This window comes from Hetaerina americana, unplaced genomic scaffold (assembly GCF_022747635.1).
Source record: "Hetaerina americana unplaced genomic scaffold, ioHetAmer1.1.p SCAF_17, whole genome shotgun sequence".
Classification (NCBI taxonomy): domain Eukaryota; kingdom Metazoa; phylum Arthropoda; class Insecta; order Odonata; family Calopterygidae; genus Hetaerina; species Hetaerina americana.
In genome coordinates, this window is record NW_027286730.1 from 2,763,103 (window position 1) to 2,788,820 (window position 25,718).

Genomic DNA, 25,718 nt, shown 5'->3' on the forward strand with positions numbered 1-25,718 from the left:
TATCCCTGAAAATATTGTTTGTTAAAAGACTATGTTAGGTGTTAAAACTCGCCTTTGCTTCCACATAAATATCCCGAGTTCCACCCAAAAGCTGGGTGGCAGGGGTTTTAGTATATTCGCTTTATTGGAATCTTTAACAAGTGATAATTAATTGGTCCCAGTTTTGTCGCCAGTTCGCTTGTCTAGACTCATTATCTCGTGATATGGCCCATATCCAGTCTAGGTATTATTAGGTAACCTACCGGTTAAGGTAGGCTTATGGATGGATACAATTACCAAATAAATATTTTGTGACTCCTGACAAAACACAATCCAGCAACCTAGTTTACATTAGATCCCTCTTCATCTCTGAGTACTTCCTTCCTCCCTTCATCCCGTCCAACATCCCTATTCTGTTCATTCCCTTTCCTCGTTTGCCTAACATTTTCCCCTCTATTACAGTCTTCAACATTCCACTGCCGGTCAACACCCCCTTCATCCACTTTTCCTGCCTCCATAGGATTGCTCCCAACAAACCCCTCTCTTCGCCCATCATACCAAGTACTTCCTCGTATGTTTTCTTCTTTGTCCATTTCACATTCTCCATTCTTCTCCACACCCACATTTCAAAAGCCTCCAGTCTACGTCTACCCTCCTACTTCAATGATCACGTTTCCGCGCCGTACATAGCTACGCTCCATATCAAAGTTTTTACGAGTCTTTTCTTAATATCTTTACTCAACGTCCCTCTCATCAACTCTCTCCTCCTTGTGAAAGCCTCTTTGCCTAGCGAAATTCTTCTCCTTACGTCCTTACTACTTTGACCGTGTTGGTCCAAAACACTGCCGAGATACGTACAGTGTTCTACCTGCTCTAGTTTTTGCCCTCCTATTTTAATGTTAACCTTAGCCTTTTTCTTTCTAAAAAATCGCATAACTTTTCTTTTATTAATATTGATTCTCATCCCATATCTGTCGCACTGAATTTCCAATTCAGTCAGCAATGCTTGCAACTCCTTGGCTGACTGACAAACCAAAGCTTGGTCATCAACAAACCTAACTGATTTTACGAATTCCACGCCCACTTTCATTCCTGCCTCATTCATAGAGTTCTTCTTATGCCCCTCTAATAATTTCCTCCAAATATACGTTAAACAGCAACGGTGAGAATGACAACTCTTCCTAACACTGCCCATCCGGACTCCCCCTTCCCCACTCGAACCTGAGAAGTTCGAGACATGTACAGGTTGCGGATAAGCCACCTGTCCCTCCAATCTATTCCTATTTTCTGCAATATACTCATTAGTTATTCCCAATTTACTCTATCAAATCCTTTTTCGAAATCTACGAAACAGGCAAATATCTCCTGGCTGTATTCTATATTCCTCTCGATTAATAATCTCATTACTGCAATAGCATCACGCGTTCATCTCCTCTTTCTAAACCCAAATTGATCATGCCCAAAGTAATCATTTGCCCTACTCTCTATTCTTTTGATTATGATCCTGAGAACAACTTTAGCTACGTGGGATATCAAACTTATTGTCCTGTAGTCCTCACATGAGTAGCCCTTCTCGCATCCATCTTTGCAATCATCTTAACCGTGATCCACGGTTTCCTGGTCCTTTTTCCGTTAACGGTCCCTACAGTGTCTTTTGCGGTTTTCGATATCTTTTTCTTGATACATTCCCATTTTTCTTCGATAGTACTCAGCTCTTTACCGTCCTCAATGTTTTTCTCTACAGCCTTTAGGTACTCCTTCCATGTCAATCCATTTAACGCTTCTACATTCCATTTCCTAACCCGCCGCCTCTGCCTTATCTTTTTTAGACGGACGCTACATTTCATAACAACTGAAATGTGGTCAGAGTCCACAACCGCTCCCGGGAAGCTGTGCGAATTTATCACACTGTTCCTAAATCTGTGTCTAACCATAAAATAATTTAGCTGATACCTTTCTGAGTCACCTGGCATTTCTCATGCATACCTGCGTCTTTTGTGGTGTCTAAACCAAGTGTTGGTGATGACTAGGCCCTGTTTTCACTCAACTGCTTTCTCCCCGCGGTCATTCCTCGTGCCTAAACCGTAGTCCCCTTCCTCATCACCATCTCTTCCTTCGCCTACCGTCGCATTCCAACCCTCCATCACTATTAAATGTTTCCCAGCAGGAACACATGCGATTATGTCCTCTAACTGATCGTATGTCCTATCGACCTCTTCTTCCTTATGGTTGCTCGGTGGCATGTATACCTGAATAATAACCAAGTTCGTCCGTTCTGCTTTTATCTCTACTAGTAATAATCTATCCGTTACCTGCTCTATGTTGATTACGCTTCTTCCTACGTCTTCATTTAATACTATGGCAACCCATCGTTGGCTCTCGTCCCCGCCGCTGTATATTATTCTATAATTATCACTCCAGTAATCCCCGCTATCCTTACATCTCACCTCGCATAGACCTAAAATATCTATATTTCCCCTTTCCATCTCTCGCTTAACATTCTCCAATTTCCCTGTCCTCATCATTGTCCTAACATTCCACGTTCCTATTCTAACTAATGTAGTCTTCTTCTCCTGCGTCTACTGTCCTGCTGCTGCCGGTTTTCCCTTGCAAGGGTTTCGTGGGATGACGACCGCGGAAGCCTTGCCTCCCCCGCTGCCGGGCACGACACACGGCCGATTGGGCCGAGCCCCGTAGTTGCCAGGACTCAAAATCTCTGTATTGTCCATCATTTAAATCTTGGGAATGATATTGAGGTGGTTTCCCATTGCCTTCCTCAATAGCGTTTTTAACGTGACACCATCACTCAATGGCCGCCCCACTGGGGCCAAACGCCATTGCAGTAGCGTCTCTGAGGAACAGACACATGGACACACATGGACTACCTTGCGTCTGGCTCCTAACCTTCGACCTATCTGGCATGGGTGACCCTACCAGGAGCAATTATTATTACTCCCGCCAGCACAGCTCTAGGGGTCATTGGAACGCACAAGCCCTTCCACCACGTCAAGGTTGTAGTCTGGGGAGGGCAATTGAGGGATGTAAATGTAAAAATATACTCCCCGCTAGAGCGGGCATGAATATTGATTGAAAGGATAATACACATGGATTCTCTTATGATTCATAGTTAAGTGTGTGGTTCCCCAGTAGCGAGTGATTCCTGGTCTTTATTGGATATAGTAACTAAATCTAAGTCATACCCTGCAATCCGATCCATAGTGGCCTTCATATTGCGAATCCGGGTGGATGTAATGTGTTCAAAATAAGATTGTCAGACAAGAATTAGGGTCTTCGGTCATTTTTGTTGGAATAATTAACCTTTTTCCTTGTGCTCACCGACTGTGGAAAGTAAGGACGGTGTGTTTAAATCTGTACGTGATGGCCAAAATCTTCTTATGTTATTCTATGTTTATTATATTATATATGATATTCTATATTATATGTTTTATCTGCCACCAAAAGAAAGGCGTAATGTGGAGCTCAAATAATTTCTCATCGTCACTAAGGTTGTTTTTGAGGTCTGACCCTTCGGTTTTGTGTCGACAAGAAGCTCAATGTTGTGTGCTGATTATTTCCTTCGTCTTCCTTTGTGCGAGCGGGTTGTTCTCACCGGGAAGAATAGTGTCCGTGCAATAGGCCAGCGACCTGCCGTTGGACGTCTTCAGAACATCGAAGTGCTCCTAACAGCCTCGACATTCAGTGCGCAGAGAGTCCACGTCAATTGATGGTGCCCTATAGGCAAATGAGAAAGCGACCAAAGCAGGAATAGTCTCACTCAAGGACAAATAATGGAAACAATAAACGGCCAATGGCGTTGCTCAATGATCTCACGTAACGAACAGTTATATTCAGTAGTTGCAAATGTCTATTCATCGAATGAACCACAATGGTAATTGATTCCGTCATCACAATGCCTGATGGTTTAGCGTTCTTTGTCGACGTTTGTATGGAGGCGACATGAAATAATACTCAACGCACAAATGAAATGTGGAGGTTAATGGATGACACCATATCGAATCAGGTGTGATTCAACCTCTCTCACGAACTCAACCTTCAATCAGCGAGAACATGGATGCATTAACTTGGATTCATATAAAAGATTTTTCAAACAATTTTAATTGTCATGACATGTTGCGAGGACCGTTAATGAAGAAGCACTCAGGATCATGATGCTTCTCTTTGCTTGAAATTTTTTTGGACTTTCAAAAGTACATTTTGCGGCGATTGAATTATTGAGATGAAGACTTTTTAATATATGAACTAATCGTACATGCTGTTGGTGTGATTAGAAGCAGTGTGATTTGGTGAGGCTTAAAAATGACGTAAAGAGGAAATAGTGGTTATGGCGTACTACTGCACTCTAAAATAGTGTAATACCCACATGTACAAAATTAATTCACATTTGATGCGCATAATGTTTTTGCACGCTAAAAAATCATTTATGAAAAGCCAGGAAATACTGACTCAAAAAATGGCAATGGCAAGTCAATGACCGAAAATATGTATAAACAAGCAGATACTGCTCTATAAAATCATTAACTTTATTCAAAAGATTATTTCTTACCTCTTGCCGATTATACCCATTAAATAATCTCCATGAAAGTTTGGAAAGATTTGAATTCCTTTCCATCTGGTAAGGAGTTATCATTCCTCGCTAGCTTGATCCAGTTATTACATGTTAATGAAATGTGATAAAACAGGAAAATTAAATCATAGGTAGTTATTTTACTTCACTTATTTTGTTTTTTTATCATGTGGCAAAATTAGGAAGATATTAAGATGAAGAGGTTGAGTAAGGAAGGTTTATTAATTTTCTGTTCTTAGGGAACACTACTTTATATTGGGGTTATATCTAATTAGAAAAGAATTTTTTCATGGACAATCTGAGCCTAATTATTAGGAAAATTATAAAAAATGGGATAACAGATAATTTCAGAAAATAAATAAGACAATTTGAAGAGAATTATTCAAGGAGAGTTTAGTAAATTATCGAAAATGTGGTACTTTCAAAGTTTGAAGCAACGCGCGTTGAACTGCGTGGTGCAATTGACTGGAAATATCACCTCTACTGTCACCCATCATCCCAAAATCACTTTTCAGCAACTTTTTAGGCATAAGATTGAATCGCATATTGCCATATAAGTCAATAGAACAGCACTGTGTTCAAATTAAAGGAACTAGATCATTCTCAGTCTGTGGACCATCGGGCATTCTATGTTCAGGAAAAAATGAGAATGTTTTAAGCAATTGGTTTAGATGGCTAGCTGAAGATAGCTAATATTTTGTTATTATTTGTAAAAAAAGCATAGAAATTTTTAAAAGAATGAAGACTTTTTGTTACATAAAATTTTAAAGGTTACCACTCGTTTACCTTAAAGTTACCAGAGCTTTTTTGTCAAATCATCATAAATAGGAAAAAATGGTATCTTAAAACTTTACTTTCGATCACATAACAAAGCGCGTTAGTGAAAGATAAATATGAAGAAATTTAGAGCAATGAAAAGTAACCTTAAAGAATTTATCTTCTCTAAAAGTGTTCTTAGATCACATCGACGTTTTTTCCCCTTTAAATGACGGCCAATAAGAGCGTGAAAAATGTTATTCATGGGTAGAAATTTTCATATGTTTAGCAGGTCAATTCCATTTCTTTAAGTGCGGGTGTCATTTGAGCAAAATAAATAACGTTTCTGAACAAATGGCCGTGTAAAAGTCCCTGCATTACTGTCGTAGCAATCGCGTTTGGTTAGTAATTAATTCCATTGGGCTCCGGATGTGAAGTCACTTCCCGTAAGATTTGCCTGTCTTCCCTGGGACAATGGCACCCTAAAATGTGCGTCGCGACCCCATGGCGAGGCACGGAATGACTGACTGCATTAGGGGGAGGCATTGTGTGCTACTGCTTGAGAGCTTCTCTTAGAAGTTTTATAAAGGTTTCATATGGCATATTTGTAAAGTGCAATTTTGGTATGCCATTGTAAGCACCATTCCCGCTAACTGTGTGTATATTTATTCCAAGAATACAGTAGGTTTTGGAGACTTTGGATAAATACATGATTTGAAGATTTTGATAAATATTGTTTACCCTTTGTAATTGGATTATGAAAGCATTGAGATGGTTAATTTGCATTTTTTTATTTGAATGCAAATTCAAAAACATTTACTGTTCTAAGAACTGCGGGAGATACCTTGACGGTGTCATCCGCTAATTTTCATCGAAATGCAATAATTTCACGGACAAAAAATGAATCACAGAAAAATCAAGGAAATCGTGATATGCGTAAAAGTATATAACGTAGGTAACATATCTGATTAAAGCCCTCGGTTTGAAATCAATCGGATCCGGGTTTGAATAAAGGCAAATGATTTTCACGCTGTAAAATTTCTGCATTTAAACTTTTGATGTGCTTAAGGATAATCGCCAACCGGCCTCAGCCCGCGTTTAACCTCGGCGTTAAAGCAATTCATTGACAGAAATATATATTTATTACAGGCACGGCTGCGTGCCTGTAATAAATAGTGCCGTTTCTCCGTGTGATCCTGGTAATCCCGAACTTTTTCTCTCTCACACGATGTTTTACTGTTTCATTTTCGTTTCATTTCCCTCCCATCAATTTCACCTCACATCTCATCCACCTCACTCCATTTCACTCCCTCACCCCCCCCCCCCCACGCCAGCAGCTTGACCTCCACCCACCCCCCACACACACGCACCCGACACCTTTTGGCGGCTGCCATTTTATGCATCCATTCCCCCCCAACCCCTGGGGCGATCAGCTCCCCGCGACCCTGGAAAGCGATGCCGCCTTCCCCCACCTTAGTACCTCCGCCCCCCCCGCCTGACTCTTCGCGGACGACTTATCGTCACCCCCCATCATCAACTCCCGACCTCCGAATACCATTAGGTTTGGTAATACGCCTCGCACACCCGCTGCCGCCCCTCCTCTCCCCCCTGCGCCACCTCCCTCCACCACACTCCCCACCTCGCCATCGTCTTTACCTTCACGGGCCCCGATCCGCCTTCAACCCCCCACCTCCTCCCTCCCGAGGCACTCCAGTCTTCAGAGTTTACAGATACGGATACCCTCCTGCCCCTCAAATCCCCCCGGTCCTTCACACAAACCGACATGTTTTCCTCCAAATATTTTTTTTCTCTCTCTCCTCACCTCACCCTCCGTCCCTCGCTCCAGTCCCACCTTCAGGGCCTTTGCGGTCGTAAACATAGGTTATGGCATTCGGGAAAAATGGCTTGTAAACTTGTAAAGGTCTTGTTATACTAATTCCATTTTTTTCCAAAACTTCCAAATTAAGCTCTTCTTCCCTCTCATCTACCCCGGCCCAAGTCCATCCCCCTGTGTGTAGTTTTTTCACCGTTCCCTTCTAATGCGGAGGGAAAAAATGGCGAGTGGAATGTCCCCCGCCCACGACTGCGGAGGAGGAATCCTATCGGGGAGTGGGAGGTAGAAATTTTTTTTCGCTGTTTCGGGGATTTTTGTCGCTGGAACTTTCGCCCGTGTCCCCCCGGAGGGTCCCGGGACGATTCCGGGGAGGGGGAGGAGAATGTGGAGGGATCGAGGGCCCCATCATCCCGACCGGCCTCTACCCCTGTCGATGGCCGACACGCCCATCCATCGCTCGATATCGCCCTCCGACAGCCCTTATCCCCCGCGGCCCGGAGTCGCGTCGGTGCCAGTCGGTTGGTTCGTCACGCCCCGGAGCACGAGTCGAGGAGGGTATCCACGCCTTTAATGACGCCTTCCCTCCCTCGGGTGGCGGAGAGGGGGAAGAAGGCGGCAGATGAAGTCTTCAACTCTGCGACTGGCGAGCGAAACTTTTGGGAGGAAGGAGCACACGACGTTACCTTGATGCGAGTAATCGCGCCCGCTATATTTGGACTCTTATGACCTAATCCCTCTTGGTGGTAACACCCGGTAAATTTCAACAGTATAATAAAAGCAATCAGGGGAGGCCGGGAAGAGAAGGTTGCAACAGTTAATGGCTTTTGATTTTTTAATTTTTTTCCCAAGCATATAAAATTTCAAAATGGCAGTGTCTCGGATTTGTTATTATTTACAAACACATCCACAGTCACTGCAAGCTGTATTCCATCAAATATGGATAGTTTATATCATTTTTTTCCTTGGGAAGTCACTGTTACATTCGCTCCAATATCGGTGTGTTAGTAGCAATTATCATAGGAAGCTTTGCAATACTAGCGATAGACCAATTATGAAGCGAATGAAAGTTGCACCGCATTTAGTTATAAGTTTTTTATGGGACAGAAATGACGAGTAGATGCGCATTAATGATTTGTATGGTGTAAAATTATCCTATTATGGGTCATTTTACTAACCGCATTGAAAATGGGATTGTAATTTTCCACGAATTTGTAGAAATATACCTCTCGGGTCTTCCACCAGGTTTATAGTCTCTATTCTGGCTGACGTTTCGATGCTCGACTCGGACATCGTCTTTTAGGCCAGAGTGCCGTGTCGCGTGCCTTGAGGACGATGTCATACTTGAACATCGAGAGTTTGGCCAGAATGGACAGTTTCACGCGGTGGAAAACCTCAGAGGAATTTCTTCCCGTAATACGCCGGTAAATCACCATAATCTTACTTCCACAGATTTGTTTGGTGGTGGCGCGAATCGCCTCTTTATACGGTAGAATTCAAATGGGAAAAAAGACAAATATGCATTAGACGTTGTAAAGTTCATTTATTTATGGTGGCATACTATCCCAGTGTGCCAGAGTGTTGCTTTTACAGATATTTCAACCTGTCTTACGACAATGACGGAGTTAGGGCGTCCTCACTGGAAATGAAGTGGGTGATAATTTTACACCATGTCTTTCAAAGTGAATGATACTTTGGATCTAAGCTGAGAACAATTTCTTTACCCAACCGCTTCGGTTAGAGGTAACATTTGAAAATAATGATTATTTTCCCAGAATAATTGAATAAATGTTTGAATCATATAAAATCAAATTAACTTTTTATTTTTCGTTTTCATTGCATTTTCCATAAATTTGAAAATTTTTAATTATGTTACAGCAGAAGAGGCTGAGATTTAGGTACTACGAAATCATTTGCCACGAGTATTTTCACACGAGTAAAATTAGGATTTCATTATTTATTGAATCATTCTTTTATTTTTTTCAAACAGTTAACTTGAACGAAAGACGTTTATCTCGTACGGTTGCCATTTGTTAATCACCAGGTTGCAAGTATTCGATATCGCACATCCTGTAGAAAAATTATTTTCATGCTTAGGTAATTATAACAATCCATATTATCGTATATTTTGAATTTCATTCTGTCGACTTATTGGCCAAGTTACTCGGTGCAGTGTCAAATATCCCAACTCTTGGATGAGATATTTGACATTTTTTTCCAACTCTAGGCCATAGAAATGGGAATGAGATGATGAAATTTGGTTAACCGCCAAAGGATACAGTCCTCCCAATAACTATTTAGTCCTAATAGGCAATCGCAGCAAGGTTCTCAATCCTTGCGTTGGTTTATATTCCTATGATTTTCAATTTCCTTATCGGTGTCATCCTCAGTAGCAGGGTGGATAACTATTATTATTGTTGATAGTCTACATGTAGGTTTCTGGATGGCAACATTGTTAATCGCTTAATTTTTTAGCTTCGCCTTACAAACGAGACAACATGGTACCCCTCCTCGACTCACAACCCACCTCCGATAATCTTACATCTCGACTCACACCCGACCACGCTTGCCTAACGTCCTTCCTCTCTCATAGTCTTCAGCATTTCATCGACAATGAAAATACTCTTTACTGCCTTCATTTGTTTGCTCTCAACAATCATCACTCCTCCCCCACCATTCCTGACACCTCTTCGTTGGTTTCCCTTTCAGTATGTTTTACCTCTACCATCCTTCCCTATTCCCACGTTTCAAAACCCTTCAATCTTTTATACCCTTTATCTTGGTTACACGACGATGAATGCGTGATGAACAAAACGACGCTCCATATCAAAATTTTTACGAGTCTTTTCTTAACATCCTTACCCGAAGTCCCTGACATCAACTCTCTCTTCCTTGGGAAAGCTTCTTTGCCTGACGTAGTTCTTCTTATGCTGTTCCCACTACTTTTACCATTTTGGTCCAGATAGATCAAATGTTCCACCTTCTAAAACCAAATGCTGCGGGTTCGAATCCGACCTCCGGTGTGATAGTATATTTGTTCTGTAGAATATTTTACTTCTGGTGCAATATGTCGAGGGTTTACCCATACCCCGCGTAAATCTATACTACCTACCACAGTTATCAATCCGAGTGTTAGTTTGATAGGTGTGGGGAAAGCTCACCTAGCCGATTGTGAAATTCACAAATCCGATAAGGGGGGGGGGGACAGTCCTATCTCTATCGCGTAAGATTTCCCAGGAAGATCTGTCACTCGAAAAATCACACAGGCCGGATAAAGCTGAGTGTCCAGAGGCGTCAGCGAGAACCAATCCCGGATCCACCAGTCATTATTCCAATGGACCCCGTATACCCCTTGACTACCGCGTCACCATACCTTGAAAACCGCCTCAAGGGATTGGTATTTGTGTATAAATATACGTGTGTACATATATGTATGTTATGTATAAATATGAACTTGTAATCAGGTATATATACTTGCACAAATATACAAACGCATGTACACTTACACGCCCACATGTGCCTTTCCATATCATGAGTGAGCGCGAGTAAGGCTTAAATTTCTTCTCTTAAATCAATAATGCAGCAGTGGCCAGGATTGATCCTATTATACTCGTGGTTACGGGTCGCGCGAGGAAAAAACGAGCAACGGAATCTGTCAGTCGCTCCATCGCCCCCATTTTATGCCGGAGGTCCAATCTTCCAAATTAATTCGGAGCTACAATAACTCCCTCGGAGTCACAAGCAAACTCGGGTATTCAGCACTCCTTCTAGTCTTGCTTTCCCTTTTCGTGTTTCAAGGGGGTCCCATTTCATTCCACCATCCACAACTGCATAGCACCATGCAAGCCACCAGCAAGGTGTGTGGCGCGGAGCGCATCTATACTAAGCACGTTCAGCGCGCGGAGAGCCGCAGCCAAACAACGTACATGACCGAGTGGTTTGTCATGAAAACGTCTTTCAGATTAAGCAACGTAAAACCATGCGTGGTGAATTCATGGAGAAGAGACTACCATAATCAACACAGAGATCACGCAAATAAACAAACAAACTCGCCGTTCTCAAAAAAACATCCAGCATTCTAAAGAACAAAATGAATACCGACTAGGTAACAAACAGAAGAAAAGCAAAAACTCTCATCCATTAGTACACCTTACACCAATATCTATTACTGATATCTCATGGCAAGAGAAAAGTCAACTCTCAGGGTTTTGTCAATCATAATATTATCATTCCTCAGGCGTAATTAGTTTGATACAGCATTGTCCCCACGAAACTTTCATGTCCCTCTTCTTTATTTTCAGTTACCTTATTCATTAGATTATTCACTTACAAGGAGCAAATGAACTAATTAGTCCCGCGCATTCCATATTAATCGTTATAGTAAAGGTTTTACGCAGACTGCAATGGAATGAGATTTTACTATGAGCGTAGAAGGAATACGAGCAGCACAAGAGACAGGAAGTCAAAATGGAATTCCGCTTGGATACGAACGAAGTATTTGCATGGAGTGAAGTGCCTTGAATAAAATAGGAGTATGAGGAAGGTAAAATCGCAGGGGAGACAAGAATGTGGGCCGATTGAAACAGAGGCATGAAACAAGAATGCGTAGCAATTGAGGCTTTGGATAGTAAGGAGTTACGGTGACATTGAAAATATTGAAGAACGAAGAGTGGAAATTTCCGAAGGGGGTGGTAATGAATAGTAATTTTGGAGTTATTTAATAATTTAAATGATATCACGAGGCTTTACAGTATTCTGAAGGCCGAGCTAGTTTTGCGCTACCAAGATCAATAATAACGTGTCATTTTCAAATAGAAGAGACCTATGAACTTCGCGATAGCTAGATCTAATAGGCCAGTGCAGTAGTAATGAGGAGAAGTGGTATGAAATACATATACGAATCTTAAATCCGATCAGGATATTAAAGAAACAAGAACGTAAATGATTTACACGGAAATTATATTTATTTATCAATTAATTTAAGAAAGATAATTGATTGAATCAAGTTGTATTTTTGTCCTAAGGCCTTGAAGGAAAAAACAAACAACATATCACAACACATTTTGCAGTTAACCAACGTGAAGTCATCTTCCAGATGAACTTTTGCATTCCTCCGCGCCAATTTTCAAGTGGCCTGTTGGTCTAGGGGTATGATTCTCGCTTCGGGTGCGAGAGGTCCCGGGTTCAAATCCCGGACAGGACCTAAGTTTTTGCCACTGAAAGAGCATAAGTTTCAAGAAATTATTAGTTTTGTTGGTGAAATTTCATCAAATTGAATATGTTGCTTAAAGCCTTCAGTAACTACTACATATTTAAAAAAATCTCTCCCTCCTGTGATAATTTTAAATGGTGACATTAATTATCTTCCACTATGTTACCCTGTATTTACATACTTTCGCTAAGTAACAACTTTCAAAATACCATCAATGCATTTATTTTTTTTACCTCTTACAATACAATATTCTAACCTCTATTCTATCTTTATAACATCAGTAATATCATTGTACATTTAAACGACATACGCGGACGCAGCCCGAAAAATGTGGAAATCATCAGTAATATCACTTTCCTCTCGCCAGCATGCCAATGAAATCCCTTCAAATCTCTCCACGGCAATCATATTTTCTTTAATCTTTCACGATCGGTGTCTAGGTTGTCACGCCTTACATCACTATATATATAAATATGTATATATATATATATATATACACACACACATATATATATATATATATATATATATATATATATATATATATATATATATATATGTATATATATATATATATACATATATATATATACATATATATATCCTGTATCTACCATTCACGTTTGAATTAATATTATACCTCATAATTCAAGATAGGATTAACCAGGTAATAATTAAAAAGTGGGTGATTTAATTATTTTGCTTTTGAAAATTTGCATACACTGGTGTACATGAATAATGCGATGGAGACACTTAGCAACTTTCCGCCTAATCACGGGAGTAGAGCCGCGCCGAGAATCTGATTCATTTGGCCAGTAATCAAACTTTTAAATGGCTTGTGCTTCTTGCACTTGTCTCGTTCCAATTTGACGGCGTGGTTAATTTTTTACGATGATTTCCTGCAGTAAAAACCAAGCGAACATAAAATACCTTGAATGGCATGTATTGTTTACGTTTGACGCTATTTAATGGCAATTATTGAGAACGTTAAAATTGCAGAAGAATATATTGTAATTGAAGTACAGTTTCATATCGTTTGGGGTGTTATCGTGCCTTGTCTATGAAACGTAGAGTTGTTGAGATTGTGTCCATCCAAAACCTACCTTGAATAGTTGACTACCTAATAATAATAATAATTTCTAAACTCGTATTAAACCGCGGAAACTCAAGTACAATGCTTTATTTCTACAGTACGTACAACAATTTCAAAGTGTTAAAATAATTTGCCTTGACAGGGATTCGAATCCAGGTTCCTCCAATTCCGGTTAAGGTATATGATTTTTACGCTTTGAAGTTGTTCAATTGGTAAGCGCAGCGGATGGCTCCGTTATAAGTTGCTGTCACGGCATCAGTTTCTTTGGATTTGCATTAGTTTTGTTTTGCTTTGTTTTCGATTAGCTAATCACCATAATATCATTTGTGTCAAATTCCAAAGAAACTGCGGGAGATGCCGCAACAGTAACTTTTAACGGGGTCATCCGCTAATGTGCATTTCAGATAGAAACAGTTTTATTGAATTTAATGAGTATTGGTCTTTCCGCGTGGTGTAAGTCAGATGTTGTAATTTGGATTCGAAGTTTTGTCTCTTAAGTTTCGCTCTGTTTCATCCCTCCTTTTTCTTATCGTACGCTTATGTTTCCTACATTATGATCCTTCCTCGAAATTCCGGGCTAAGGCCGCCAGAAAATGAAAGTTCGGCTTGATTTATCGCACAGGGCAATTTACGTAATGTATAGGTGGGTAGTCCTGCCATTTTCCTCTATTATCCTGCCCAAGGTTTCTGAAATCTCAGAATGGTCATTTTCTCTTCATCACTTTAAATGCCCTTGTCATTTATTGCGAACGAGGAAGTGAATTTTGAAGTAAAAATGATACGAGGCGAAGAAAACATTGAATTATGGAAACAAACATTCATCGTTGTAGATTAATGAAATGAAGCCTAGCAATTGCTGTGGAAAAGATTTATTGTACCTGCATTGATATTTTTCCCTTTGATAGACGGTTCTTGATTGTCGAATGATTATTTTAACTATAAATACGGAAGAAATAATACTATAGAATGAGTTAGTGCTTCCACGGCACAATTTGTTATATACGGGGGAATCAAAAGCGATGCAAGCGGTGTAATCGCTGCGAACAAATGAGTATTGCGAAAGAAAAATTATTCTGAATGTGCGGTGCGCTGAAAATATAAAATAAAATTTCACAATGATACTTCCTATCCAAGAACCTACATATGTTAATTTGCACGTGCGTAAAAGCCATTTGAGTTTATTGTGCTACAGGCCTTGGTGTATAAAAGCATTTGGATGTGGGCGGGCTATATGTAGGTGCCCTTCTGTCCGCAGAGTATGCACAATGGAAGCAATAAATGAGGTCACATGGTCAGAAAATTGTACGTGAAAAGTCTCGGGATCATCTATATTAGATTTGTGTTTTTGATCTTGAAATTTTTGATTTTGATATGTCATCGTCTCCTGCCTTTCTTCTTGTGTACCCGTCTTTCCACCTACTAAGTTTGTTATCCGCAAAAATACGACGCTTTATCGAGATCGGTCCGAAGCAGATTGCAGAAGACCCGCCCGAGAGACTCGATCGAAAATATCATCACCACTGGAAAACTACAGTAATACGTTGACGGAATTGTTTCACTATGCGTCCTAATAATTGAATTTGTATTATCTTTTCGACCGGAGTACAATAATTGGTTCATATAATTGAGGACCCAAACCGTTGCGACGCCAATGCACACAAGGACGACGTCGCTGGTGAAACTTATTCCGATATCGAATGCACGCCCACTAAGTAAGTCATATGTAGCGATGACGTAACGTCACGAGCGATTTAATTGCTGAGCGACTTGACTACTTTCGCGTTCAGGTTGTGTTTATCGCCCCGGCTGGGGTGATACGCGCCCTCAAGGATTCAAGGGAGTCTGAGGAGGAACGAATTAAGCCGCTCCAATTGGAGGAGAGACGGTTGGTTCGACTGACGAAATCCATCTCTGAGCCGCAGGCTTTCACTTTTCATTTCATGGATTATTTTTGGAAATAAATTTTTTCGGAGGAAAGAGAGGCCCTCGTTTTGATTCTTATGTCCGCCAGCGACTACCATCAATTTGTCGCAAACTGCCTCTCCAAACTGGACGACCTTTCAATTAAATGTTTTAATTTTTGAGCCATCGAGAAATCGTCTTTGGCAGGAAGAAATATTGACTGTGAAAATTGCTAGAGCAAAATGGCATGTATTCTCTTTCTTATAAATAGCACCGCACTAAAAATTCGTTTGAGTCTATCAATATATTATGTATGAAAATGTATTCGTAAACTTATTAAAGCAATAATTTTCAGTTAGAGCTGCGTACAGCCCAAGGGTGTATAGCGCAACTTGTTCACACTATGCCCTTTGGACAGGAGAGTAGCGATATCTCTAGCGTCCGCTAAATGGACCAGAAAGTGAAGGAAGAAAGACAAATTATTCTGTGTTGGCACGGAAACATTAAGAAATGCAATTGTTACGAAGGCGTTCTGGTGAGTGTTAAAAATTAAGATGTTCTTTGACCCCTTTCAAAGTTTATACAGCAATCTTCCAATTGAGACTGAGGATTTATATTGCCCGTATTTTTGTCACTCGCAGTAGCATTGGAGTGGTTGAATGATTGGGCAGACATGGCATTAAAAGCTATTATAGTGGACTGCTCCATACGGTTCAAACCCAGTTCGATTAGGGATTGAGACGTTTCTCAATCCAGCGGTGACTTCAATTAATCAAAGTTTGCTCTCATATGAACTTCGAGAAAAGATATATTTTAGTAATTTTGCAAATTGAAGGCTCGCACTACGAAACCGACGAAGACTGCCGCATCGTATGCCTTTCCGACCTAGCCACTCACATTTCCCCGAAAGCCCTCCCAGCCCCCCCCTCGGTACCATTCCGTAAGCCGCCAGTGTTCCCTTGCACCCGGCCCCAGATCCACCGCCTCCTTCCCGATCGGGAGGGATCGAAAGAGACCAAAAAGGAAAGGGCGACGCTCGAAATATTTGGCGAAACAGAGCGGCGGATGGAGGAGGGAGATTGAGCGGAGTGAAGAGGGGAGGAGAGGAAGGGGGGGCGGCGGCCGGGGGGCCTCCAGAGTCCCCTCGCCGCCGACATCTCCCGCTCGCGCACCATCTGCGCCCGAGGTCCCCCGAGGTGGTGAGAGGGGGATAGAGAGGAGACCGAGTTTCGTGCGGGGGGAGGGGATAATAGCGGGAGCGGGGAGGGTGGAGTGGTGCGGCCGGGAGGGGTGGGGGGTCCCGGAGTATCCGAGCGATGGAGGGTGTACGTGGAAGGGGGGCGGGCGAGGGGCAGGGGAGGGCTCCATTGGGGTGGGGGCGCACGGGGTCCCGGGCCCGATCGCCGCTCCGGGGTGAATCTCCACCGTCGCTTTCCACTTTGCTACGGTGGCATGGAATTCTCTAGTATGACCCGAGGAAGGAGGTCCTGCGGTGGGATGAGGGGTTATTTTTCGTGGATATCGGTTCCAGAGGGGAGTTTGTGGGTGGGAGGGGGGGGCTGGAAGGTGGGCTTGAGTGTGGGTCGGAACGAAACAGGGCGCTCTTTCTCCTTTTCTACCTCTCTCTCTCTATCCCCGGTTTGACCCCAGGGGGCAAAAGGAGGAGCTCCACCATCGGGGCGCTCTGGAAAATAAAATCGAGTGCGGAGTGGAAGGGGACGACGGGGGGAAGGGGCTCGGGACCGTGGAGGAGGAGGGGGTGGGGTGGTTCGCTCCTACGCTCCTTATATATATTAATTTTTTTGTTCTTCCCTCGGTGGTTCCCCAGGTGGCGTTTTACGCAGTTTTGACATTCCTCGAAGCGATTAGAGGTGCATAAAAAAAATTGGAAAAGCATTACGTTAAATTGTTATCCCCGTTTCAATTATGCGGCCGGGTTGGATGGTCCTAATTGGACAAATGGTTTGGAGGGACAGGGGGGTTGCCGCTCTTTCGGGTGTCCCTCGCAATATGGTAGTCTCCTTGCACGGCATCATCGCCGTGCGATCGGCTTTGCTTGGAAAAGCTAGGAAAGCGTATTTCGGATTCATGTCCGTACTCGCAGGGAAGTTTTTACTGAAAAGCTGGTGCAAGTTATTGGGGAACAGAAATGAGTCACGCCCAACGTTGATGGATTAACAAATTAAATTTTAAAAATAGTTGCAAGTTAACATTAAATGGTGTGCTTAAGACTTTTTAAAATGTTTTCAATAGCTGCTCATCATATTAAAAAATAATACTTCGGTCTGCTAACTTGCGTTTGAAATTTTTTGTAACATTAAAAAGCCATTAATAGAATAATCTCTTAGACGTCATATATGTCATTTAGTAGGTATATAATTGAAAATAATTGAGGTTAAAGATTTTAAGTAAAATAAACACTGATTTTTTTAAAGGCATAAAAATTATGATGAGTCATAGCTTGGCCTATTTTTTCTTTAATTTTCTATTTTATTACATACAATGTTAAATAAAAATAATATTTACAAAATCTTTATGGCTTTGTCGAAAATTGTATGATATTAGTTTTCGAGAACCTTTCTATCTCTTTTCAATTTTTATCATTTCTCTCGTTGACATCCTAATATTAATATTTCACATCACTAATGGCAGTTCTCCACTCTACCTTATCTCTTTATATACATCTTCACTTCTGGTCTTCATTAAATGTTTTTGCTAGAGTTTACGAAATTTTAACGAATACATTTTTGCAAAAATTTAAATGAATCATATACATGGGCGTATACCTGGCTGCAACGGTTCCTTTAACGATTTTGGATTAGGATGATTCACAAGCAAATGTACTGCAGTAAATGCACAAGTAAATGTGAGAAGTCTTCTGTTGATGAAATAAGCTTATATATATACTATACTACTTATTTCTCTTTCACATCTTCGCAGTTTTTTTAATTAATCTATTGCTAATTCGAAGATAGCCAATGTTTTGGCCTTTACATCTAAAACATACTACATCTTTGTAAATACTCCCAGGTCCACGGAAAGGTGTGCGGCAGAGTGTACAAGCATAAAGTGGCAAGGGTAAGGGATGAGGATGGTTGTTTAAGGGGTCGTGCAATGGGAAAAAACTTCGGATCATAAATATAAAAGCAACAATGAAAAAAAACTAAGCCTGAGATTTTTGGAAACTCACCTAGGTGGGGCTTGTACACTTGTTCTCTCGGTCAGCAGGCCCGGAGGCTTGTCCCACCATCGCCGGGGCCGGAAAATGCGAAATTGAAAAAAAAAAACATCTTATGCTGCCAAAATTAGGCTTCTTTCAATAGAGCAGAGAAAATCAACTAAGGCATCAGAGTAAATCATTACCCAATCACAAGATTGGAAATCACGACGTGTGTCGGTAGCTGTTTGGAAAGGTTTCTTGGGCATAAAACGGAGAAAAAAATCTGTCGATACTTATGATGACAGGAAGGAAGTAAATTATGGAAACCTGGCATGGGGACGAAGATTATTTTCGAGTGTTAATCGAAAAATGTCCCTTAATTAGCATTTCCGCGGAGGGGAGTCGTGATTGAGGTTACGTTTCTCCCATGAGCCTTCCAACATATGGCTCAGGGGTGCAATCTTCGGCCCTCAAAATGTATTCTGGCACGATATTCTGTTCGAACTCCCTACCCCCTTCACATGGCACAATGGAGAAAGGTATCCTTCGTAATAATGTTACTTCGAAAGATTTAATTATATGGAGTAAGGTTACACGAAATACCTCAGCTTCTAATCAGCACAAAATAGGCTTCAAGGTACAAGAAGTATTTAGAGTCCAGTATTATATTTTCCCTAATGAATGTCCTCACAATTTGAATGAACCTAAAAATAGATACATTTTAGGCACTGACCAGACGTCAATACTTCCTGCGTATTTGCTGCGGTTTCTGCTTTCCGACGAAAGTAAGGTACGACCAAAGTGTTCTATCCTCGTTAAAAATTTTGACGTTCACATTAATACCAAGTTGTGCCTGAATATATCCCCGTAGTACATATGAATAAATGAAATTTATAGCAGGAATTAGTTGTTGATTGCAAAAGATAGAAATTGCTATTGAGTAACTTTATTTGTACTTTTACTTGTCCCGAGACCCAGTGTTCAATTCGTGGGCGAATCAAATGATCTCTTCGCCAGTGTAAAATTGTTATAATTCATGATATGAGGTGTTCGGTGAAAGACACGCTAAATAGACGGATAGAATGGCCTGCCGTATTATTATGCCTCGTTCCCTAACATTAATTCTCAAAGATATTCTGAGGCCCCGAATGAGTAAGGCCTTACGGCCCATTTGCAAACGAGGTAGTCTCCCTGAGATATACCATTAGGAAGACCTTCTTGTAGGTAAACATATTAATGTAAAACGGTCACTTAGAGATATTCATTTTTTCAATGAGCACATTATGTACAACTGCACCATAGTCATTAACCATCACAAAAAGTTCTAATGCCTATCATTTCTGTCTCAATTGCACCGAAAACAATAGTCTACGAAGCTAAACGAATGACAGAGCATCGTATTAGCTCTAATTCGTGTCATTTTATTACGAAACTGATATCTCATTGGATATTTTTAATTCCGTTTCAACTCTGACACTTTCATTGCTACTTAAATTGGAAAAATTATTTTAAAATCTCTTTCGTTTTTCAAAATTTCGGTATTTCATTGATAAGTATGAATCAGCCATGTAGATTGAAAATTAATTGTATTCAGATTGTTCTGAATTACGGAGTGCAATTTGCTCCAACAATTTCGAGTGCTTTCTTTTTCAAAATATATACTTCAGGCAAAAGAAACTATAATTGTTTGTTATCATGGGATGATGAATCATGGCGAAAGTTCTTCTCGTAATAATTCTTAATGAATTTGATTGACTACTTTTCTTGTTCAATCCGTGTTCAAATCTCTGTTAGAAAGTATATTGCTATTAAGTAATTGAAAAGGTGTGGAATTGAATTAAAACGAATAATAATATTTGCTAAAACTTAGGGGAAAAGTAATCTCAGGGTCATCAACTTCTCCAAACCTTTTAGTAAACATCCCTTGGTTTACGTTGAGGTGACTGGATCCACTGTGGCTGGTTATTCAAAGATATCGCCGTCGAAATGCGTGCATAAGTCGTATCGGGGAACTCCCACGCTATTCACCCTACGGCCGAAAGGTAAACAGAATCACAAAACGAAGCATTAAACGCATTGATTTCCAATCACAATAAAAAAATAATACTCTCACCTTTGCCATTGCTCGTTCATTGGCTAAGATGGTTGTTGATGTGGAAGCTTATACGGCATTATGACGACGGATTTCCATAAAGAATCGGCAAGTAAGCGCTTATGGCAGTCGGCATAACAACTTTTAAGTCTTTCATGGACACTCGGGTGTATTTTTATGGCCATGCCAGGAGATGAGTGGGAGAAATTGGGGAGGGGGAGGTGGTTTGGATTGAATATATGGATCCGGAGGGTGTGGGGGTGGACTCGGAGCAACACGGTGGGGGGGGGGTGCGGGGAAGGGAAATTGTGAGCTGATCCAGATGTACGTGGATTGGTGAACCTGCGCACGGACTTAGGCAACTACACCTTGCTCTCTTCCGCGGATCCGGCTACCGGAATATTCTTCCTCCGACGACCACGCCAGCCACCCTCATCCCGCGGGAGCCTCGTCCTCCCACACTTTTCTCCCAGTCCGATTCCTACCGCCCTCCCCTCAACCTCACGAGCCCGAACCCTTTCCCCCGCCTCCCCAACCATCCCTCTCTCGTTTAATCTCCAAAGCCCACCCTTCTTTTTCTCCTCCCTCCTCCCATCTCCACCTCCAGTTCCCCACCCGCCTTTATATTCCTTCATATTCGTGGGGAGGGGAGGGCGTGGGCCGAGCCCTTTCTCGACTCCCGCCCTCCCCACCAGAAAGCAGCATCGAGGCAGCAGAAGCAACCTCCATCTGTCTAACAGCATCGCCTTCCTTCGCCTGCCGCCCATCTCAATTTCAAATGAGATTTGCCACCGAATATAATCCGTCCCCACCCACACCCTCCTCCTCCCACCTCGGGTGGGGGGAGGGGGCTCCACCCCGCCTCAGAAACCACCTACACTAAAACCGAGCCCTATCTCTTTCTCCCTCTCTCTCTTTCTCCTCCCTACTCTCCTTCCTTCCCATCCTTCCCCACCCAACGTTCGGGCAGTGTCGATTCCCAAACCACCCCCCACCCCTACCCGGTCGCTCCTCGTCCTTCCGCCGCCGAAACCTCATCCCCCGTTTTCCTCTCTCGTCCCATGCGTCCGCTTTTTCCTTATTCCCTCGTTCGCAGTTGTCCCCCCTGGTGAATGTCCCTCACTCCACTCGTTCTCTCTCTCTCTCTCTCCAGGCGCTGCTCCCTTTTCTACTCCCGGAGACCGCTGGGCCACCTTGAAATGTCTACGTAGTAGACAAAACGTGGCTTTTGACGCCATTCTTCTACCCCCCCCCCCCCAGCCCTCGAATAATGTACACGACTCAGGGGAAATGCGACGCAATTTGGGAGCCAATGCTTTTACTCATTACGTGATTGGGGTCGTATCCCTCCTCCTCTTCGTAGTTACCCGTCAACCACATCACTTGCTTTAATCCAACTGCGTAAATATTAGCAGGGATTGATTTCCATCGAATTCTAGGCTTGAGCCCTTATGGATAATGGAGAAAAACAATTTGAAAGTGATTTTCTGTCAACATTTGTCAATTACGTATCATGGAGCTAATGAAACCTCTGGAGGCAGGGCATCGGAACTCATTCATCTTTAATGAAATATTAGAGTACTCATATTCGCTGACAGTTGATTTCGAGTGAGCAGTATTATGATAGTGCTCACTCGACACAGAACAAGTAAGTATCATTAAGTGCATGATTGAAAACCAATTAAGAATTTAAGAGGATATGTACTTGTGTTTGGAAGATTTATACGCAGTGTTTAAAGAAAAGACCATGACATTTATAAAATGTGATGCACTTGTAATTAATTCATCGCTTTATTATTTTATGGAATCCGTCATATAGACCTAGGCATTCGTTTTGATGTTGGTTTGGCATGGTCGCTGATGCTCTTATGGACATATAAAACCATGCTTCGGGATAGCGTCTTCGCCTGACAGCCGAGAGGTCACGGGTTTGATTCCCGGCTAGGTATGGATTTTTCACCTCATAAGGCCGTAATTTTATGGTTGTCATTGTTATTATTTCATCTTTATGGTCCGACATAAAAGGTCGAAACCTGGCTGTTTTCGAATTGGCTTCCCTACGCCATTTTCCCCTTCAGATTCCTGTAATTTCTGCCCTCGTTCATGCAAATCAAAATACTGATGCTATATGACATATTGTTATACAGGACAAATTGTCAGCAATGAAACAGGCCCTTATTATACATTTTTCCCTCTATATTAATTTCATCATCCCGTTTCTTTTCAGTATCTTATCATTTCATAATTGGTTTTTCCCTCTATTTTTGTTTTTAACTCAACCTTATGCCACCCTAATTAGCTCTTAATAGTTACATAAAATTCGTCACATTTTTGCCTTTGAATATTTTTATGCTTACGCACACATCCAGCCAACCAGCAACGCTCATTCACTTGAACGATCATTCCTGAGGCATAAAACGTTATTCAACATAATAAATTGTTCAATTCTTTATTGAAGACTTTTATTTTACCCTCTTCTTTCCGTATAACTTGTGACTGAGTTTATTTTTTCATTAACCAAAGCGACTATCACTACTGTCATCAATGCTTATGTCGATAGCCATGAAAAGTACAAATATTTCCTCAAGTTTTCCATGTGATTGGAAACCGCAATGAAGCTTTCATTTGAGCTTTTCAATTAAAAGCGTTTGGCAGTCGATGGCTTCTTATTATAACGTATTGTATTAGTATTAAAAAAATGATATTGCAGATTATTACAGTCTCTGGCCATAAAATGATGATGCGGATTAAAAAAATGATATTGCAGATTATTACAGGCCATAGCCTCGTATTGTTTATTTAAGTATTATAAAGTGGAATGACAAAAAGGGAAGCATAAAAATCATCCGATGTTTCTGGTTGAAAATTCGAGTGTCTTTGCCCTTTATGCTATTGATCAAGAGTGAGCCAATTAGAACAATCTAATAATGCGAAAACAAGAGCGAGTTATTTCCTGCTATAATGGTTTTTTTTTCAGTCGAAGATGATCCAGTATCACTTTGTGGATTTTCTTCACCGTTTCTGGAGTCGTCACCTAATTTGGTCAACCAATGCGATGCTCGTCTTGACAGCTCGTACGGCCTCGTTTAAACTCTGCTAGCCAATCTTTTATTTTAGTAAACGGAGGAGCAGACTCATCCAGAGTAGAATCTAGTTCAGCTTTTATACTGGTAGGGCTGAGGCCTTTCAAATTAAAGTATTGTATCACATTACGATGACCAATTTTCTTCATTTTCACGAATTCATTGAAACCGTTCACTATTACTGCCACGAATTCATTGAAGTCTGTTCACGAATTCATTGAAACAGTTCATGGCTGCCAAACAAATATTAAACAAAGTGGCGTCTTCAAACTTGAAGCATATGCTTTATAGATTGCGCACTTTGTAATACAGTGATATTTTTCAATCGACTACCGCCATCTCTAGGTCAAGCCGGTTACTTCTGGGCCTTCCCATGTATTTTGCATTGAGAATTCAATAAAAATTTGAAGATTATTGCCTTCTGTCTAATTGCAGCTATAATGCCACATTTCATTAAATGTCATCAATTTGAGAAAGAAATCTTTTCTAATGTGGTTGAAGATATGTAAATTTGTAACACATCCAAATAATATAATTTGAAAATTATGAATATAGAGTCCGTGGGATCATTTAAAATATACATGTAGGCTTAGTCATTATCTTAAGTTTCGTGGAAGTAAATGTAAAGCAACAGTCTTGGGATGGGCTTTGTATCGAAAGTCATACTTAACTTTTGTAAATGCCCACCAAAAAAATCTCTTTCAAGTGTGGGAGGCAGTATGGAAAAATATGCAGGCATAGTTTGTTTTCAATGTTTCGAATGGAGTTTATCAGTTAAATACAATTAATTTCCACGAGGGTATGAATATCAGATCTTAAAGGTTTCTTTTGGAATTTGGCGTGTGCGGTCACTCGACCAGTACCATCAGGTTCACTTAAAAATATTTTTTTAATATTCCCATTTGTTTGATCCTCGATGAAATTAATGATCTCCTACTGGACACATTACACATTAAGTTACTATTCCCCCTATTTGGAACTTCGCGTGTATACACAGAAAGATAGCCACTGAAAGAAACTATTCCTGAAATACAAATGGCATAGTTTTAGTTTTCATTTTGTTCAGCATTTCAATTAAACAGCTCATCTATAATTTACAAATATATTTTTTTATTGGATCGCTCTATCTTGTGACATTCTAAAGGCAGTTTAGTTATACGTATAGTCTTATTGCGTATGCTTCACAATTTTAATCCCAAAACGATGATTCATCATCTTAAGATTAATTTATTCAAGAATATCTTTAGCCATGTCACCATGAGTACATAGCGGCGTGATAGCTCGATATTCTTCAACAGCTGGGCATCTCTACATTTATACAAAGTTCTTTTACAGTGTGAATTTAGCAATCAACAATCGAAACAAAACAAGGGATTGATTGATTGGTGGCGAATAAAACGCTAAGCAATTTGGTATGCGAACTGGAAGGAGACTGTATAAATATTTCTTTCGGTCACGAAAGTATTCACAAAACAATTGTGTAGTGTATATTATAGCATATCACGTGTCAGATTCATAGCATTATAAGGTATTATTATGAGGTAATCTACCGGTTAAGGTAGGTTTTTGGATGGACATAATTACCAAGTAAATATTTTGTGACTCCTAACAAAACACAATCCAGCAACCTAATCTACATCAGGTCCCTCTTCATCTCTTAGTACTTCCTTCCTCCATTCATCCGGTCCAACATCCCTATCCTGTTCCTGCCCTTTCTTGTTTTGCCAAACATTCTCCCCTCTATCACAGTCTTCAACATCCCACTGCCGGTCAGTACCCCCTTCATCCACTCCACTTTTCCTGCCTCCATAGGATTACTCCCAACCAACCCCTCTCTTCGCCCTCCATAACAAGTACTTCCTCATTTGTTTTCTTCTCTGTCCATTTCACTTCTCCATTCTTCTCCACACCCACATTTCAAAAGCCTCCAATGTACATCAATCCTCCGTTTCAATGACCTCGTTTCCACGCCGTACATCAGCTTCATCATGATACGAGAATAAAGTAATAACATTTAAATTATTT

General features: G+C 41.0%; 1 non-coding gene across 1 annotated transcript; it reads left to right on the top strand.

Moving 5' to 3' along the window:
• Window positions 1-12,282: 12,282 nt before the first annotated feature.
• Window positions 12,283-12,355, top strand: TRNAP-CGG (transfer RNA proline (anticodon CGG)). The gene has a single exon. It is a non-coding gene; the product is annotated as a tRNA-Pro (tRNA).
• The last annotated feature ends 13,363 nt before the right edge of the window (window positions 12,356-25,718 follow it).